General features: G+C 45.8%; 1 pseudogene; it reads right to left on the reverse strand.

The window, feature by feature from the left end:
• Positions 1–2,434: 2,434 nt before the first annotated feature.
• The window catches only part of LOC144510906 (SWI/SNF-related matrix-associated actin-dependent regulator of chromatin subfamily A member 5-like), a 107,059-nt pseudogene continuing 87,867 nt past the window's right edge, over positions 2,435–21,626 (reverse strand).

Raw genomic sequence — 21,626 nt, forward strand, 5'->3', positions numbered from 1 at the left:
ACCTAACCCCGTGCTGTACCTGTCCTGGGAGTGTTTGATGGGGACAATGTAGAGGAAGCTTTACTCTGTATCTAACCCCGTGCTGTACCTGTCCTGGGAGTGTTTGATGGGGACAGTGCAGAGGGAGCTTTACTCTGTATCTAACCCCATGCTGTACCTGTCCTGGGAGTGTTTGAGAAGTTTAACAACACCAGGTTAAAGTCCAACAGGTTTATTTGGTAGCAAAAGCCACACAAGCTTTCGGAGCTGCAAGCCCCTTCTTCAGGTGAGTGGGAATTCTGTTCACAAACAGAGTTTATAAAGACACAGACTCAATTTACATGAATAATGGTTGGAATGCGAATACTTACAACTAATCAAGTCTTTAAGAAACAAAACAATGGGAGTGGAGAGAGCATCAAGACAGGCTAAAAAGATGTGTATTGTCTCCAGACAAGACAGCCAGTGAAACTCTGCAGGTCCACGCAACTGTGGGCGTTACAAATAGTGTGACATGAACCCAATATCCCGGTTGAGGCCGTCCTCGTGTGTGCGGAACTTGGCTATCAGTTTCTGCTCAGCGACTCTGCGCTGTCGTGTGTCGCGAAGGCCGCCTTGGAGAACGCTTACCCGAATATCAGAGGCCGAATGCCCGTGACCGCTGATGTGCTCCCCAACAGGAAGAGAAGAGTCTTGCCTGGTGATTGTCGAGGTACACGGTACATACTCTTGCAACTTGGCCAACGTTGTCTACCTGATACGCTGCAAGAAAGGATGTCCCGAGGCATGGTACATTGGGGAAACTGTGCAGACGCTGCGACAACGGATGAATGAACACCGCTCGACAATCACCAGGCAAGACTGTTCTCTTCCTGTTGGGGAGCACTTTAGCGGTCACGGGCATTCGGCCTCTGATATTCGGGTAAGCGTTCTCCAAGGCGGCCTTCGCGACACACGACAGCGCAGAGTCGCTGAGCAGAAACTGATAGCCAAGTTCCGCACACACGAGGACGGCCTCAACCGGGATATTGGGTTCATGTCACACTATTTGTAACGCCCACAGTTGCGTGGACCTGCAGAGTTTCACTGGCTGTCTTGTCTGGAGACAATACACATCTTTTTAGCCTGTCTTGATGCTCTCTCCACTCCCATTGTTTTGTTTCTTAAAGACTTGATTAGTTGTAAGTATTCGCATTCCAACCATTATTCATGTAAATTGAGTCTGTGTCTTTATAAGCTCTGTTTGTGAACAGAATTCCCACTCACCTGAAGAAGGGGCTTAGAGCTTCGAAAGCTTGTGTGGCTTTTGCTACCAAATAAACCTGTTGGACTTTAACCTGGTGTTGTTAAACTTCTTACTGTGTTTACCCCAGTCCAACGCCGGCATCTCCACATCGTGTTTGATGGGACAGTGCAGAGGGAGCTTTACTCTGTATCTAACCCCGTGCTGTACCTGTCCTGGGAGTGTTTGATGGGACAGTGCAGAGGGAGCTTTACTCTGTACCTAACCCCGTGCTGGACCTGACCTGGGAGTGTTTGATGGGGGACAGTGTAGAGGGAGCTTTACTCTGTATCTAACCCCGTGCTGTACCTGTCCCGGGCGTGTTTGATGGGGGACAGTGAAGAGGGGTCTTTACTCTGTTTCTAACCCCATGCTGCAGCTGTCCTGGGAGTGTTTGATGGGGGACAATGTCGAGGGGGCTTTAATCTATATCTAACACCATGCTGTACCTGTCCTGGGAGTGTTTGATGGGCACAGAGTAGCGGGGGCTTTGCTCTGTATCTAACCCCGTGCTGTACCTGTCAGGGGAGTGTCCAGAGATGTGCAGGTTAGGTGGATTGGCCATGCTAAATTGCCCCTTAGTGTCCAAATATCTATAGGTTGAGTGGATTGGCCATGCAAAGTTGTCCCTTCGTGTCCAGAGATGAGTAGGTTGGGTGGATTGGCTGTGCTAAATTGCCCATGAGTGTCCAAAGATGTGTTGCCATGATGTAACCTGGTGTTGTGAGACTACTTACTGTGCCAAAGGTGTGTAGCTTAGGGGTTGAAGAGGAATGTTCTCAGGTATCCCCTGGGGTGCTCTGTACTTTTTGAACCTCACTCAACCAATACATAGACTGAGAAAGACAGGATATAGTTAAAGAACAAAAAGGAATGTATTTGATAATGCAGACTTCAGGAGAGAGACACAGTCACTGAGGGTATAATATTGCGAGGTAAAGTTATTATATTATTCTGAACATTTCAATATTCCACCCAGTCTCGTCAATCAGACTGGAGAACCCAATCACAATGTTCAACATTATTACCTCAGCCAACAATGTTCCACCTGACAACAGGAATAGGAGATGATCAGCTTCTTGCCCATGTGGGTTCCTTCCCCTTTACCTGGGAAACATAACCCAGTCACCAAGGCCATTATTAACATCTGTGATCTTTAATTGCTGACAGGAGTCACTCTTTTGCTGGAACCTGGGCCTCTTTTATCAGCTTGAGAGACCGCTCCAGCCTCGTCCCCATCAACGAATTTACCCCCTTCAACAGCAGGCCTGTGATTTCAACTTGTTTTCGTGAATCCAGAAACAGATCAGAGAAGCGGCCTTTCGGTGCCCCATTGTATTCAAGGAATTTGGTCTGTCTCCCACTGTGTTTCCCATCATGCTGCATTCAGAACAAAGTTGGCCAAGGCGCACAATACATGTACACTGAAAATACAATTTAAACTTGCTGTGCACCACAGGGATTTTGTTTTAAAATGGGGGTTTTTCTCAGAGGGAGTTTAAAACTTTTCAGGGGAGTGTGGGGAAGTCTCCAGACTTGGGACAACACACACACACACACACACACAGGTTGGGGGGTGTACTGGGGGGGGGGGGGTGTGGGCAGTGAGGTATACTGGTATTCTGGTATACTGATATTCCCAACAAGAGCCAGAGGCCTCAGTGTTTAAACATATCAAACTGTTCAAACAGAGGCAGGCAGAAAGCCATGAGGCTTCAGAGCTCCCTGTAAATGCAAAGCATACTCCCATTGCCAAACAGCAGCAACATGTGAGCTGGAAACACCTTCCCTCAGCTTTGTTCCACACTGACCTTTCCACAACCCCAACATGTTGACAAACATTCAACTCTGTATCAAACTGCCTGTCCATTCTGCTCAACACTGAGCCCCTCTCAATCTGGCAGTCAGCTAATGTCTGAATTGAGACAGAGAGAGCTTTTAAAGTTGAAAGTTTTAAAGTTTATTTATTAGTGTCACAAGTAAGGCTTACATTAACACTGCAATGAAGTTACTGAGAGACAGAGAGACACACAGAGACATAGATAAAGAGACAGAAAGAGAGAGGGACAGAGATAAAGAGACAGAGAGTGAGAGGGAGATAGAAACTAAACTCAATATTCTGCAGCCTTTCCAATTTCAATTCAAACCTGGGCCGCAGACAGAGATAAGGAGACAGAGAGAGAGAGAGGGGGGTTATTTAAAGTTGTAAAGTTTGTTTATTAGTGTCATAAGTAAGGCTTACATTAACACTGCAGTTAAGTTACTGAGAGAGAGAAAGAGACAGTTTTTAAAGTTTAAAAATGTAAAGTTTATTTATTCCTGTCACAGGAACACTGCAATAAACTTACTGAGCGAAATAGAGGGAGCATCCAGACTGGGTTCAGTAACACATTTATCGATCAGATATCTCTCTCTCTGACTCTTTAGCGATGAGATATTTAGCCAGGATGGTTTCACTTGCCCTGTTCAGCAGGCAGGCATTCCCAGGGGACTTCCCGGGGGGCTCAGTGGAGGGGGGTAGGGCAAAGAGACAGAGGCTATGGGGGTGGGGGGTGTCCTCCTGCAGTGTGGGACTCCCTGTGGGATCCGGATTGGAACATTCCCAGTCTCTCTCTCTCTCTCCAACTCACTGCAAAGCATTCGGGAGGGAGAGGGAGCTGAAATTCAAATTCCTGGGCCTGGGGGAAAGGCTTTGTGTTGAACCATGGATGGTTACCACTATGGGTACTGAGCCATGGATGGTCAGCACTATGGGTGTTTGTAGATATGTTACTGTTGTCACTGTTGGGGTTAGGGTTGGGCTGTTCTACCTGTTGATATTGTTCTGTGGTACACTCCAGTTGGCTCCGCCTACCTGGGGAAGTATAAAGGTCACTGCACTGCCTGGTGACCCTTTAGTCTGGGATTGTATTGTATATAGTGTGCTCCATTCTTGTTAGTAATAAAAGCCTTTATTTCCTGGGTATGATCCAGCCTCCCGAGTGATTTATTCGTGCATCAATTTGATTACTAACAAAATTTTGGTAAGAAAAAACCATGGAGCAAATGTTGAAACCCGATCGGCTTACCTTAGATCCACGTGCGGCGGGAGCGTTGAACACTTTCGACCATTGGTTAAAGTGTTTTCATGACTACATCGATGCCTCAACAGCCATTCAAAACGACGCCGATAGACTGCGGGTCCTCCACGCGAGGGTAAGCGACACCGTATACTCATCAATCCGCGATGCCCAAGACTACAAAGGGGCCATCGAACTACTTAAGAAACTGTACAACAAACCGCCAAACGAGATCCATGCTCGACACCTTCTAGCCACTCGACGGCGGCAGCCCGGCGAAACGACGGAACAGTACCTGCGCGAACTTCAGCAGCGAGCCAGAGCCTGCAACTGCAAGCCAGTGTCGGCGGCACAGTATACGAACGATTTGATCCGAGATGCGTTCGTGGCGGGAATCGGCTCATCGTATATTCGCCTGTGGCTGCTAGAGCAAGGTAACCTAGACCTCGCTAAGACGGTGGAATTGGCTGACACAATGGAAACGGCCTCCAGAAGTCTTGAAACTTACCCCACCGACCACGTCGGAACATCGTGGCAAGTACAGCCACCGACTCAACTCTACCCAGCGGCTCCGAAAAACAGCGCGATTGTGTTTTCAACCTCGGACCTGACGATGGCGGCAGCTCCAGGAGGCCCGCGGTGCTATTTCTGTGGGTTGGTGAAACACCCTCGGCAGCGATGTCCAGCCAGAACAGTATTTTGCTCCGCGTCTGGGAAGAAAGGGCACTATGCCAAAGTATGCAGGGCTAACCCACCCTCCAAGCTTAGCAGCGCGGCGTGTGATTCTCCAGAGCCTGTCTCCTTGTCTCCAGCTTCTTTGAGGTCTTCCACCATGTGCGATTCCAGAGCGCCGCCATTCCTGTCGACAAAGACGCAAGACACGTGTGGCCTGCAGGGGCCGCCACTTTTAGCGCCACCGACCACGTGCGATCCATGGGCGCAGCCATTTTGGTCGGCACCGACCACAGACGACCAGCAGGGGTCTTCATCATCAACCATCTCAGCTGCCTGCAGTTGCACTCAAGACCCAATGGTGGCGTTGATCATCCTGGACCAGGCCAAGCCTCACAGACTCGACAAGTCCATGATGGGCATAGAGGTAAATGGACGCCTAATTCATTGTTTGTTTGACAGCGGGAGCACGGAGAGTTTCATTCACCCTGACACTGTGAAACGGTGCGGTCTCCAAGTACGGACTGTCAGACAGGCAATTTCGATGGCGTCGAGGTCCCGATCTGTTACCGTGCTTGGGAGCTGCGTGGTCAACCTAACGGTGCGGGGCACAGTTTATGAGAACTTCAGGCTCCTCGTGTTACCACACCTTTGTGCTCCGATACTCCTGGGACTAGACTTTATAGTCCACCTGAGGAGTGTAACCCTGCAGTACGATGGGCCACTCCCTCCACTTTCAGTGGGAGAACAGCAGCCTCCAAATTGCCCAGCGCGCTCCACGTGTAGCCTCTCGACACTCAGAATCACCCCACCATCTTTATTCGAGAATCTTGTGCCAGGCTGCAAGCCCATCGCAACTAAGAGCAGGCGTTACAGCGCTGAGGATCAGATCTTTATTCGATCTGAAGTTCAGCGGCACCTCAGGGAAGGGATCATTCAACCTCGCACTAGTCCATGGAGAGCGCAAGTCGTGGTAGTTAAAACTGGAGACAAACGCTGGATGGTCATAGACTATAGTCACACCATTAATAGATACACGCAGCTGGACGCATATCCTCTCCCACGCGTTTCTGACATGGTCAACCAGATTGCGCAGTACCGGATGTTCTCCACCATTGACTTGAAGTCAGCCTACCACCAGCTCCCCATTCGCCCAGAGGACCGAAAATATACGGCCTTTGTGATGGATGGTCGTCTTTACCACTTTTGGAGGGTTCCCTTTGGCGTCACGAATGGGGTCTCGGTTTTCCAGCGTGCAATGGACCGAATGGTGGACCAAAACGGGCTGCGGGCTACCTTCCCGTACCTGGACAACGTCACTATCTGCGGCCATGACGAGCAGGACCACGATGCCAATCTCCTTAGATTTTTATGCACTGCGTCTCGCCTGAATCTGACCTACAACAGGGAGAAGTGTGTATTTAGCAAGCGCCGCCTGGAAATTCTCAGATACGTGGTGGAAAACGGGGTCCTCGGCCCTGATCCAGACCGTATGCGTCTCCTCCTTGAACTTCCCCTACCCACTAGCATCAAAGCATTGAGAAGATGCTTAGGTTTCTTTTCATACTATGCACAGTGGGTTCCCAATTATGCAGACAAAGCCCGTCCGCTCATAAAGTCTACCTCTTTTCCCCTAGCAGCAGAGGCTTGCTTAGCCTTTGAAGGGATAAAAGCCGACATCGCGAAAGCCACGATGCACGCTGTCGATGAGTCTATCCCCTTTCGGGTGGAGAGTGATGCATCTGATTTCGCCCTGGCCGCCACACTTAACCAGGCGGGCAGGCCCGTCGCCTTTTTCTCTCGCACCCTCCAAGGCCCTCAAATTCGGCACTCCGCGGTGGAAAAAGAGGCTCAGGCCATTGTGGAGGCCGTCCGGCATTGGCGCCATTATTTGGCGGGAAAACGATTCACCCTGCTCACGGACCAGCGGTCTGTGGCGTTCATGTTCAACAACACGTTATGGGGTAAGATCAAAAATGATAAAATCTTGAGGTGGAGAATCAAACTCTCCACTTACAATTATGATATCATGTACCGTCCAGGGAAGCTCAATGAGCCCTCAGACGCCCTGTCGCATGGAACATGTGCAAGTGTGCAGGGGGATCGCTTACAGGCCCTCCACAATGATCTCTGCCATCCGGGGATCACTCGGCTCTTCCATTTCATAAAGGCCCGGAATCTACCCTACTCTGTGGATGATGTCAGGTCAATAACCAGAAGCTGCCAGGTATGCGCGGAATGCAAACCGCACTTCTATCGACCTGACAGGGCACACCTCATTAAGGCCACTCGCCCTTTTGAAAGACTGAGTGCGGACTTCAAGGGCCCCCTTCCCTCGACAGATCGGAACGTGTACTTCCGCAACGTGATTGACGAGTACTCACGATTCCCTTTTGCCATTCCCTGTTCAGACATGACCGCTGCCATGGTTATCAAAGCATTGCGGGATCTTTTAACCCTGTTCGGTTACCCCAGCTATATCCACAGTGATAGGGGCTCGTCATTTATGAGTGATGACTTGAGGCAATACGTGCTCTCTAAAGGGATTGCCTCAAGTAGAACTACGAGTTACAACCCCAGGGGTGACGGGCAGGTTGAAAGGGAAAATGCTACAGTCTGGAAGGCTATCTCACTGGCGTTGAGGTCCAAGGGTCTTCCAGTCTCCCGTTGGCAAGAGGTCCTTCCTGATGCGCTCCATTCCATCCGGTCCCTCCTGTGTACGGCAACCAACGCTAGTCCACATGAGCAGATGATTTCCTTCCCAAGGAAGTCTTCCTCTGGGACCTCATTGCCGTCTTGGTTGATGTACTCAGGACCTGTCCTCCTGCGGCGGCATGTTAGAACCCGCAAGTCCGACCCTTTGGTTGAACAGGTCCATCTCCTCCACGCCAACCCGCAATATGCCTATGTGGCATATCCTGACGGGCGAGAGGACACAGTCTCTATTCGAAATCTGGCGCCTGCAGGGGACTTGGAAACCCCTGTCGCTCCCACACCCCGGGTTAGGGACCCCTTGACCTTTATCTCCCCTCCTGACACTGCGCGGGCAGTATCGGGACCACCACTTAACCCTCTTACTCCCGTGTACAGCTTTCCTGAGTCCAGGAGATTGTCGCCACCTCGAGGCGCGCTCGAGTCCAGGAGATTGTCGCCACCTCGTGGTCCATCTGTCCGTGAGGAACTGGCGGAGTCACTGGACATCAAAAGAGGCTCAGGCCATTGTGGAGGCCGTCCGGCCTTGGAGAGAGGGTCATCACGGTCACCAGAACCGGCGCTACTGCTAGTGTTGAGGAGGTCGCAGAGACGGTGCGGTCCTCCAATACGACTGAACTTGTGAATATATGGACAGTTCGTTCTGTTTTTTTTTGCCCCGCCGGCCTTTGTTTTAAAGGAGGGGTGAATGTGGTGAACCATAGATGGTTACCACTATGAGGACTGAACCATAGATGGTCAGCACTATGGGTATTTGTACATATGTTACTGTTGTCACTGTTGGGGTTAGGGTTGGGGTGTTCTACCTGTTGATATTGTTCTGTGCTACACTCCAGTTGGCTCCGCCTACCTGGAGGAGTATAAAGGTCACTGCACTGCCTGGTGACCGTTTAGTCTGGGATTGTATTGTATATAGTATGCTCCATTCTTGTTATTAATAAAAGCCTTTATTTCCCGGGTACAATCTAGCCTCCCGAGTGATTTAACCGCGCATCAGTCGCCACACTCCGGCACCTGTTCGAGTTACACTGAGGGAGAATTTAGCATGGCCAATGCACCCTAACCAGTACATCTTTCAGACTGTGGGAGGAAACCGGAGCACCCGGAGGAAACTCACACAGACATAGGGATTCCCCGTACAGACAGTAACCCAAGCCGGGAATCGAACCTGGGTCCCTGGCGCTGTGAGGCAGCAGTGCTCACCACTGTGCCACCGTGCGGTGGCAGGTTATATTTTAGAACTGAATTTTCTGGGACCACACACCTTGTGCCACTTTGGCAACTTCAAAATTCAACTAAAACGGCAACTGATTTCTTGAAGAGTTGACACTATACTATCCAGTAAGAAGTCTCACAGCACCAGGTGAAAGTCCACCAAGTTTATTTGGAATCATGAGCTTTCGGAGCGCTACTCCTTCATCACCTGATTAACATTAACCTGGCGTTGTGAGACTTCTTACCATTCCCGCCCCAGTCCAACACCGGCATCTCCACATCATGGCTATCATTCTCCTTAATCAGGTGACTCACCTGAGGAAGGAGCAGCGCTGCGAAAGCTCGTGATACCAAATAAACCTGTTGGACTTTAACCTGGTGTTGTGGGGCTTCTCACTGAGATCAAAGCTTCGTGCAGTGGGTAAAATGGACTGACGTATGAGGAGAGATTGACTAGGTTAGGATTGTTTTCACTGGAGGTCAGATGAATGAGAGGGCGATCTCATAGAGACTTATAAAATTCTAACAGGACTAGACAGGGCGGATGCAGGGAGGATGTTCCTGATGGTGGGAGTGTCCAGAATTAGGGGTCACAGTCTGAGGATTCGGGGTAGACCATTTAAGACGAAACGAGGAGACATTTCTTCACCCAAAGAATGGTGAGCCCTGTGGAATTCATTACCGCGGGAAGTAATTGATGCCAAAACATTGAACACATTCAGAGGTGACTCAATCCAGCACTTGGGACGAATGGGATAAAAAGTTTATGGGGAGAAAGCAGGATTAGGCTATGGAGTTGGACAATCAGCCATGATGGCAATGAATGGCGGAGCAGGCTCGAAGGGCCAAATGGACTCCTCCTGTCTTACCTTCCATGCTTCTATGACAAAATTGTGTCTCGACTTGTGTTCCACACAAGTACTAGATAGTTCCATGGTACGATGGGTTGAGAGGGATATGGGCCAAATGTGGGCAATTGGGATCAGCTTAGGGGTTTTAAAAAAGAAAGGGCAGCATGGACAAGTTGGGCTGAAGGGCCTGTTGCCATGCTGTTAACCTCGATGACTCGAAGTAATTGTTCATATTCCACAGGCCTTCAGAAGTTGCAATAGCATCGTATTTAAAACCAAGGAGATTTCAAATAATGGTACTTTAGTTTAGCTTTTAGACAGTGTAATTCCTGTTACATAGAAAACTAGTTCCAGTGATGCAATGTATATAAACACCAAAATTATTTGTTTAGCACCAAAGATATTGATGTGTGAAGCCGATGACAACCATTTCAGAATACACATTTGTACTTGGGTATTAGCTGCCAGCTAAACACTTTACATTAGCATAGCAGGATTGATTCAATGGCCCGAACTTCACCAAGACAGATGAACTCATTTGAATCGTTTTGTCAAAACCCACAATAAAAGGCTTAAAAAAAAACATTTTGCTGTAAAACACAAACAATTCCAAAGCTGAAATTAAGGGTTTAATCCAATTGTTTAATCATCTCCTCTTGGCACAATGACAGTGGTATGGAGTAAAAGAGACTGCACAAAACCATCACAGTACAATGCATTTAATGCAATTAGCTTTTGATACTCAGTTTGCAGAACTTTATGAGATGCAGATTAAGTGAGACTTATTGTGCCGATGAAAATATTGCAGCAGCATTGTAAGAAGAGTATTGAACAGGTGAGCCATGAAGTTGCAGGATTGGAATGGCAGAGCAAGGGGCACTCCCGTTCCTGATGTTAGTTTCACCTTTCTTTCACCCCTCTCTAATATAGCATCAATACCTTCGTCTGTAATTTCGCTCTCTTTCGAAGCAAAGACGTGGGTAGCACCGTGACGAATCATCTGCAGCATTTCATCTTTCCCCAGCTTATTGAGATTCTGATCGACGAACCTTCCTGAAAGAATTCAGTCTCGATGTCAAGAAATTGTAAAGAACAAAGAGAATTACAGCACAGGAACAGGCCCTTCGGCCCCTCCAAGCCTGCACTGACCATGCTGCCCCAACTGAACTAAAACCCCCTACCCTTCCGGGGACCATATCCCTCTATTCCCATCCTATTCATGTATTTGTCTAGACGCCCCTTAAAACTCACTATCGTATCCGCTTCCACTACCTTCCCTGGCAGCGAGTTCCAGGCATCCACCACCCTCTGTGTAAAAAACGTGCCTCATACATCTCCTTTAAACCTTGCCCCTCACACCTTAAACCTCTGCCCCCGAGTAATTGATTCTTCCTCCCCGGGAAAAAGCTTCTGACTATCCCTTCTGTCCATGCCCCTCATAATCTTGTAGACTTCTATCAGGTCGCCCCTCAACCTCCGTCGTTCCAGTGAGAACAAACCAAGTTTCTCCAACCTCTCCTCATAGCTAATGCCCTCCATACCAGGCAACATCCTGGTATGGAGGGCAGTAAACTTGTAGTAATACAAGAGACTGGTTCACATGTTAATAATGTTAACGTTTTGATAATCAGAGTTTTTGTTTGAAATTCTTGGATTTCTTAATTTAAAAACACAAGGGCTATAGTGGAAACTATTGAGCCCACTTTGTTGCACAGCGTACTTTAACTGGCTGTTCACACTCTGTGGAAGATTGCAGAGGGTTTTATGTTCATTTTTGCATTTTTTAGGAGCATTTCACCAAAAATCAGGAACACATATGCCAGATGGCACAGTTTCAGGTGGTAGGTCCTAATCTATTGTCATGATAATTCATTTTAAAATCATTGGCGATCACAGAAGTCAGCTGTGAAAATATTGAAGTTTAATTTTAAAATGTTCTGCGGTATTTGAAAAAGAACAGGTGACTGAGGGAGTATCCAATGCATTCACAATCCCCAACACAAAGTTTTAACATCCGTGCCATAACTCAGTCGGAGAAAAGAATGCAAGATAAAATTCTGGAGTGAAGGCTGGGAATGATTGACAGTTCTCATGGGACCCCAAAGTTTCAACGATGCCATTTAAAGTTAATACCTCAAAGCACTGAAACATACTGAGGACTCTGTGCTACCCTCCCCATGCATTTCCCACCCAAAAAACAACCAACTTCAACAGCCACCTTGCTGAGTTACAATAGAGTCCAGTCTAAGTTTCATGCCAGCACGTTCCACTATCCTTTCCTCCACAGCGTTGTCAGTTATAAATCGGAATACTCTGACTCCTTTTGTTTGACCAATTCTGTGGGCGCGATCCTAAAAAAGAACACAATTAAAGTTACATGGCAGATCCACACAATCAAGTAACAATTTCAATTAACATTCCTCTACATTCAGCTGTAAAAACAGCACATTCATATATTTTCCAGCAAACATTGTTTCTAAATTAAGAAATCCAAGAATTTCAAACAAAAACTCTGATTATCAAAACGTTAACATTGGCGATTGGGAATAAATCAACTTCCTCGAAATCTCCAAGCTGATCATAAGCTCGCAAAGATATGATGTCTGGATGGCTTTCTCCTGCATGTTTTAACCCTCTCTAATTACTCAGTCAACATCAACAATTGTTACAGCAGGGGAAAACAAAGGAAACACCTGGACTTGTTTAATTATTTCTCAGATGCATTGATTGCAATACAGTGACTGGCTGGTGAGAACTTGATGTGGAGATGCCGGCGTTGGACTGGGGTAAACACAGTAAGAAGTTTCACAACACCAGGTTAAAGTCCAACAGGTTTATTTGGTAGTAAAAGCCACACAAGCTTTCGGAGCTCCAAGCCCCTTCTTCAGGTGAGTGGGAATTCTGTTCACAAACAGGGCATATAAAGACACAGACTCAATTTACATGAATAATGGTTGGAATGCAAATACTTACAGCGAATCAAGTCTTCAAGATACAAAAAACGTGAGTGAAGAGAGCACCAAGACAGGCTCTTTCCACTCACGTTGTTTTGTTTCTTAAAAACTTGATTAGTTGTAAGTATTTGCATTCCAACCATTATTCATGCAAATTGAGTCTGTGTCTTTATATGCCCTGTTTGTGAACAGAATTCCCACTCACCTGAAGAAGGGGCTTGGAGCTCCGAAAGCTTGTGTGGCTTTTGCTCCCAAATAAACCTGTTGGACTTTAACCTGTTGTTGTTAAACTTCTTACTGGTGAGAAACCTACCAGTTCACACTGGAGGGTAATTAGAATCACCACTGTGTTTGTGGATTGGAGTCAAGTACTGACAGATGCTTTTCCCTGAAGCATATTAGTGAAGCACCTGAACAATTGGGTAGCCCTGCTCCCTTTTGCAGCTCACTATAAACTTTTTAATTCAAACTTCACAAATGAGTGAGATTTGAATTCATAAGCCCTTGGTATACGAGGCAATCATGAAGCACTTATTAAAATCCGTGCATCAGTTGTTTGGTGTAAAACTGAATCACGGAAGGCAGTTCCTTATAGTGACACCTCAGCATTACTGAAACTTCAAATGGATTTCATTTCCAAACTCTCAATTGGATTTGGAAGTTAATTGGTGAGGAGAAACAAGATGCCCAGTCAGCTGGAATCATCCCACGCCAATTCTGAAAACAACCGCATGCTCCATTCAAGTAAAGAGAAGCAAACTGAAGACCTTTGCTGAAATATTTCCACCAGTTCAGTCGAGAAGAGTTTTAAAGAAAGCATGGGAGCAACACACGGAAGATTCGAGGGCGTATCAGTGGCAGTAAAATACCAAATGTCGCTTGATCAGTGCACTTGGATGTTAAAACCAGCTACGATAGTTATACATTCAACAGTACGTGGCTTTCAGAACACAAATAACTAATCGCTCAGTAACTTACCATAGCTTGGAGGTCTACCTGAGGGTTCCAGTCTGAATCGTATAGGATTACTACATCTGCCGTGGCTAGATTTAAACCAAGACCCCCAGCGCGTGTGCTTAACATGAAGAGACACTTTGAGCTCCCAGGACTATTGAAAGCAGAAATAGAATCCTGGAGGGATGAGAGAGAAAAGTTAAGCCAGAATTGAACAAACGATTGGGACCAATCTTTTTACTAATTGTTGGAAAGTTTCATTTTTAAAAATACAAATAGATGCTAGATTCAAATTGAATATTCATATTTCTTGTTTGAAAACCTTGAGTCAGTTTTGTAACCTTAAGTCTAGGATTCTTAGATAATAGAGCCTCAGATCAATTTAAGAGGTGGGAACTTTCCTCAAACAAACTCAGTTTTGAAAGCACAGGGCAAGAAACATACTTGTCTCTCCTCATGCGGTGTCTGTCCATCCAGTCTACAATCCTCGTAGTTTCTCCACATACAATAATCTTCCAAGATATCCAGCACCCTGGTCATTTGGCTGAAGATCAACACCCGAGAACCTGTGGAAAAGAAGATCATTCATCAGGGTAATCGGTTGATCGGTAGTCAAGAACACAGCGCAGATACACAAATGCTTCAAAAACCTACATCTACTGATGTGGATAATGGCAACCAAATTTCAGTGGTAACATGCAGGATGTAGAGTAATCTGGTAAACTAGTTATAGTACAGGAGGCAGAAATGAACACACATTACCAAAAAAAACCTCCAATGGGAATGATTTCAAAGGGTTTATATTCCAGGTGGATTCCAGACGGTGCTGCAGTTTGGGCAGCAAAAATTAAGCCCTAATCAAAAAATAGCTGCAAACCAAAACCATGTAATTATTCCATTCACCTTCTCCCAACACGTCAGCCCCCAATTTTCAGAATATTTGGCTCCTGTAACTATTCCCCCGGAAGGAGGATGGGGCCCATCAAGCATTGCAGAGGCCTGTGATCCAACTCTCCTCATGAAGAATATTTGATGCTAAATCGGCCAGTTTTTGGGAGCCCCCAGCCCCAGTGGATGGCGTGTGGCAGGCCAGAATGACTAAAACAGGATGCTATTTCAGATCAAGACACACTATTGTTTTAAACAGTCACTAAAACCTGTGAAATAAAAGCTAAATAGATGGAAGCAAAGTTCTGGAAATACTCAGCAGGTCAGGCAGCATCTGTGGAGATGGGAGTTCTGAAGAGTCAGAGTTGACCCTTCGCTGATGCTACCAGATTAGTTGAGTATTTTCAGCAGTTTTTAACTCATTAAAACCGATGCTGATTTGTAACCCAAAACATCACAGCATGCAATCTGATGTACCTTGCTGCACAGGTCAAATGCTGCCATGGTGTCATCAGTGATCATTTTCAAATTATTTTGCAGACATCGTCGTGGAAATCCTTGCATGCTTACGAAGGCTAAACATCACAAACCCCTTTCATTTACTAAAAATCCTGTTCTATTTTTGATCCGTCTGCAGCACAGGTACAGTAGTGTTCCGGAGCATGACAAAGTCTGACATCGCCCTCGGAAATGCACAAATAACCATGCAGGCGGTTGTTTACAGCCAATCTATATACCAGGATGTTTGATTTTCCACTCCACCGGATTTCCTTCTCTATGGATCGGACTACACAGTAGTTTTTGTTCAATTCCTCCTCGTCTCCAGAGTCTCAACTAATTTGGTCATGGATTCGAGTTCGAGTGACGGGCATGCTCTTTGAATTTCCAATCGAATCTGAATCCAAACCTACATCCTCCCAAAATAGGAACTTTAACATGAAGCTAATTCTTAATCCATTGAGACAATGTCATCTATTTCACAAAGCGTGAACTTTATTACTATATTTACTCTCTAATAACAGATTTGTTGAACATATTCTAAAAACCTAATTTGCATTGTGTTTTAGTTTGGTTATCTCCTCAAGGATATCTCAGGAAGCTTCTTTGCCTGTCCTACTATAACTAAAACCATTGCTGATTCCAGTGTTTATTGCATATTAATTTATAACACATTTTGGAATATTTTCAATTAATTTCCCTTTACGGCTTGGCAATCGTTAATTTGGGCCTTACGCCTTATGTTGGCCACCCCCCACCCCGTCCGAGCGACTCAAGTATCCACCAAACTATCAAATCACTACATGTCTCCTTCCTATATAAAGATTGAAAGACAGAAAGGGAAACAAAAGCCTTGACCAGGCCTGCGGCTGACCTTGCTCCTTCACTTTCGGCAGCAGTTTGTCCAGTACCACCATTTTGCCACTGTTAACTACCAGGTGAGTGTCAGTGGTGTAAGGTGGGCCAGGTTCAGCTCCGTCAAACAGATAGGGGTGGTTGCAGCACTTGCGCAGTTGCATCAGTCCATTCAATAGACGCATTTTGTCCATTTTCCCTGAGGAGTTCAGGATGTCAATATCCTTCATTAATATCCTGGTGTACCTGTCAGCAAGGCCAGAATTAAAACTCATCACACCAACTTGGAGATAAATTCATTTTTTTAATGTAGCTCAACTGAAAGCAATTACAACCTAAAATGGATGCTTTGTTCTATAGGTGCCTAGGACAAAGTCTTGGATCCACATTCCAACCCCTCTCACCTACCAGGGAACAGGGTGCTCCATCTAAGCCTCACAGATATAGAAACCCATATCTTATGACGAATACACACTCAACATTTTGTTCTTTGATATAAAGTACAATTCATTCCAGGTGGCCAGGGTTTGAAGGGATGGGAATATTCCTTTTCATGTAATATGGATGCGAGCAATATGAAGTACTCTGGGATTAGGTATTTGTAACGCAGAAACAGGCCATTTAGATCAACAATTCCAGATCCGTGTTCATGATAAGAGTCTCCTCACACCTTCGATTTCTTTTTCCATTCTATGTTTAACTAACTTCCCTAAAATGCATCAATGGCATGCCTCTCCTTCTGGTAGTGAGCTCCACACTAACCACTCTGCCACTTTCTTTTTTGAATCTTCTCCTAAATTCCTGTTCGATGTATGAGTGACTATTTTATATTTATGGCATCGATACTGGCATCACCGTGAGGCAATGACATTGTGTTACATAGGGTGCAGTCTCATTTTGAAGAGTTTTGCAGAGTTCTCCTTGACCAACTGGATAGACATGGTTCATAAGTTTGGAGGGGACACCTCACTAGTACCTGATCAGGTGGGTATCAATAATGGGCTGCATTGGGGTTTGAAAGAAGAAAGCCCAAAAGTGAGAGCAAAGTAGTTTGAAAGCTCTGTAATAATCACACTTGAATGGCAATCGTCCAGTCAGAATTCAATGATGATTTTCTGTTTTGGGCAAAAATAATGGAAATGAGTGAGGGAAGTTAGAATTCCAAACACAACAATCTTACAGATCAGACGGAAGCAAGATGGTCAATAGTCGGGAGTCAGCCTATTATTGGTGCATTGGGTAAAATCACACTCGCTTACACTGGTGAATCTATTCCCTTAGTTCTACAAATGCTCTAATTGTTGATTGAAGTGCAGCACAATTTCAATGAGTTGTTGCAAGATGATGCCGTACTTCACAATGCAACACATTAAGATTCACAAGTTGTGCACTCACCATTCCCGTTGCATTTTGCTCAGGCCGACATACATTTTGACTTCCTTTTTTGGCGGCAGGCTCTTTTCTACCTCAGCTTTAATATGTGGGAGGAGGAAGGGTCTCAATACCTAATTCAGGTGAGAATACATGCTTTTTACACACTGATGATGCCCAAGAAGGTCAAGCAAAATAATGCAATGTTACAAAAGCTGCACTGAACAGTTCTGTGGACTGAAGCACAGGTTCAACAAAAACAGCTGAACAAGCCATGGGTTGAAGCACATCGTAAGAAGTTGAACAACACCAGGTTAAAGTCCAACAGGTTTATTTGGTGGCAAAAGCCACACAAGCTTTCGGAGCTCCAAGCCCCTTCTTCAGGTGAGTGGGAATTCTTTTCACAAACAGGGCATATAAAGACACAGACTCAATTTACATGAATAATGGTTGGAATGCGAATACTTACAGCTAATCAAGTCTTTAAGATACAAACAACGTGAGTGGAGAGAGCATCAAGACAGGCTAAAAAGATGTGTATTGTCTCCAGACAAGACAGCCAGTGAAACTCTGCAGGTCCAGGCAAGCTGTGGGGGTTACAAATAGTGTGACATGAACGCAATATCCCGGTTGAGGCCGTCCTCGTGTTTGCGGAACTTGGCTATCAGTACCCTGACGGGCGGGAGGACACAGTATCTATCGGTGACCTCGCGCCCGAGTGTAAGGCAGATGTGACACTGAGCATCAGGAATGGTCAATAGCAGTTTGAAGGGTTCGAGGAGCAGACATCACCAATTGGACTCTGCATCGGCAATCATATGGTGAATATAGTGCTCAGAAAATGTGGGCAGGTGAACAAATTAATACACAGACTGCGGCCATTTAGCGACCTGGCTGCTCCCAATGCAAGGAACAATGGTATCACACAACACCCTCCAGCAAGTTGGACAGCTTCCCCTGACACGAGCTTCAAAAATGAAAAAGACACAACTTTGCAGCATTCTCTCATGCCTTCCAAAAAGAAATAGGTTGAAACACTGTAATTGAACCTTAGACAAACGGTACAGTCACTGTCAAGCTGCCTTTCTCATTACTTACTGCAGATGAATTGAAGACATCCAGGAGGAGGAAGTTGAGCAGAGCCCAGAGTTCGTGCAGGTTGTTCTGAAGTGGTGAACCCGTGAGCAATAATCCATTTGTTGTTTTGAATTCTCTCACTATTTCAGAGAGCTGTAAATTTAGCAGATTTAAAAACATTACTGTACAAACTGGGTACAAGTTTGAATCATACAACTGGCATTTAAAAGTTCGCTGATCTTTTAGGTGTTTATCGTGTCTGTCATTTCTCCAATGAATTCAGATATAGTGGCACTAAATGCTTTGCATTAGGAAGCAAAAAGCAAGTGTAGTAATAGTACATCAAGATTACAAACGGTTATCTATAACTTGCAAGACGGGAATATGGAAACTTCCAAAGCCGTCCACAATTGAATGGTATTTCTTTCAAATCGAAGCAATGGTTGTGGAAGGAGCAGCTGGTTCAAAAGCTTTTAAAACAAGAGCACTCTACGGTCTGAATAAGCAGATCTGATCTTTGATTTTCAATTCAAATATTTCCACTCCACTCTTCCACTAGTCACAGATCATAGAAGCCCTACAGTACAGAAAGAGGCCATTCGACCCATCAATTCTGCACCGACCACAATCCCACCCAGGCCCTACCCCCATATCCCTACATATTTTACCCACTAATCCCTCTAACCTACTCATCGCAGGACACTAAGGGGCAATTTTAGCATGGCCAATCAACCTAACCTGCACATCTTTGGACATCTAATAGTGTTAAAACCCAGAGATTAACTATTGAGCCTCAATAATTGATGGTGCAATAACTTTCCCAGAAGTTTCTGAATCCCTGGAGTTATTTGGTTGAATATGGCACAGCGGTTCGCACTGCTGCCTCACAGCAACAGGGACCAGGGTTTGATTTCCAGCTTGGGTAACTGTGTGGAGTCTACATGTTCTCCCCATGTCTTTGTGGGTTTTCTCCGGGTGCTCCGGTTTCCTCCCACATTCCGAAAGACATGCTGGTTAGGGCGCATTGGCTGTGCTAAATTCTCCCTCAGTGTACCCGAACAGGTGCCAGAGTGTGGCGACCAGGGGATTTTCACAGTAGCTTCCTTACAGTGTTAATGTAAGCCGACTTGTGACACTGATAAACTTTAACTTAAAAAATGATTCGTCTGCATTGGATTGTGAGATTAAAGCACTCTTTTCCTCAAGATTCACATTCCATCTGTGACAATAAATAACCCTTTTAATTTAGCTCTTAAAGCTTTGATGGAAGTGCGAAGGAACAGTGAAAGCAGCAAATAACAATTATATTAACCATTAGTACTCAAAATGTATCATTTTCCTTCATTTCAAAATCTCTATTCCTGGATGTCCCTCCAACCTTTTGTTCCAATTTTCCTGTCCTTCGTGATCTCATTCACCATAGAACAGTCACTTCCATCCACACTGAATTCTTTTTCACTGTTCTTTGCCACTCCGTCTTACCCCGTCTTTGCATTCCCCTCTCCAGGGGAACAGTGTGCAGCAAACTTCTGTGCCTCATTTTCTGTCTGGTCCCACACATAACTGCACCTTGCTCAAAAATAACCTCACTCCATGATATATAACCGAGAATGTGACACATGGTTTACAAAGATTTAAAGTTTATTTATTAGTGGCACAAGTAGGCTTACATTAACACTGCAATGAAGTTACTCTGAAAATCCCCTAGTCGCCACACTTCGGTACACTGAGAATTTAGCACGGCCAAAGCACCTAACCAGCAATATTTTTTGGACTGTGGTAGGAAACCGGAGTACCCGGAGGAAACCCACGCAAACACGGGGAGAAGGTGTAAACTCCACACAGATGATGACCCAAGCTGGGAATCGAACCTGGGTCGCTGGCGCTGTGAGGCAGCAGTGCTAACCACCGAGCTACCATGTCGCCCCCTGCTCATGCCCCCATGCTACAAATCAAGCCTGCGTTTCTCCCCAATTCACCTGAAGATGAGGCAGAAAATGTAGCATTCACTACAATGGTAGCCATTAACTCTGGGGGGAATGGACGGGATGGGGAAGAGAGCAGAGAAAATGAAGGGAAAACAAACTTGCCTTGGATTTCTCATTTTTGATCCTGTCGGCTTCATCTTTAACCAGGTATCGCCAATTAAATTTTTTGAAAACAGATTTCTCCCTGATGAGCCTTTCATACGACGTCACACAGACATCCCACTCTCCAGGAAGGAGGACATCTCTGATGAAAGCTGCCTGATAAAGTAAGAAGTGGGTTACATTTCAGTTTTCCAAACACCAGAAATTTATTTTTCTAGAATGCAATTGGGATGCAGCAGAAACAGATCTGATCACAGGCATTAATCAGACAAATTTAGCTGAATAAAACACTGACGTTGGGATTTTCCAGCCCCGCCAGCAGTGAGCAGCGTCAAGGGCAGGACGGGCAAAGGTGGAGAGCGTCCAAAGGTCAATTGGCTCTTGGCAACTCTCCAAACCATAGAATCCCTACAGTGCAGGAAGAGGCCATTCGGCCCATTGAGTCTGCACCGACCACAATCCCACCCAGGCCCTATTCTCCAAACCATAGAATCCCTCTCTGTCTGGAGCTCGCTCTGTCTGTCTCTCACCCCCTCTCTCCCTTTCTTTCTATTTCATGGCCTCCTCGATCTTTCTCCAGCTCTCCCTCTCTGCAGTGCAGAAGATGAAATCTCCTATTACTGGAGCGGACTCAGTCCATCGGAATCTTGTGGCTTATAGATGCAGAATTTTAACTACAGGATCTATGGGACTGTATTAGTTAGAATAGAATAGAATAGAATAGAATAGAATCCCTACAGTGCAGAAGGAGGCCATTCGGCCCATCGAGTCTGCACTGACCACAATCCCACCCAGGCCCTATTCCCGTAACTCCACATATTTATCCTGTTCACCCCGCCTGACACTAGGGTTAATTTAGCACGGCCGATCAACCTAACCTGCACTTCTTTGGACTGTGAGACTTCTGACGAAGGAGCAGCGCTCCGAAAGCGAAAGGCATTTGCTGCCAAATAAACCTGTTGGACTTTAACCTGGTGTTGTTAAAACTCTTACTGTGAGGCAGCAGTGCTAACCACTGTGCCACCACTTCAAGATGTTCCAGCCCAGCACACGATTTTCCCTGCCACTGATGGGGCTGGAAAATCCCGCCCAGAGTGTTACAAAGCAAGGAGAGAGCAATAAATTACAATATAATTGAACATATTTGCAAATTTACACTCAAACGTTGT

Source organism: Mustelus asterias, chromosome 23 (assembly GCF_964213995.1).
Source record: "Mustelus asterias chromosome 23, sMusAst1.hap1.1, whole genome shotgun sequence".
Lineage (NCBI taxonomy): Eukaryota > Metazoa > Chordata > Chondrichthyes > Carcharhiniformes > Triakidae > Mustelus > Mustelus asterias.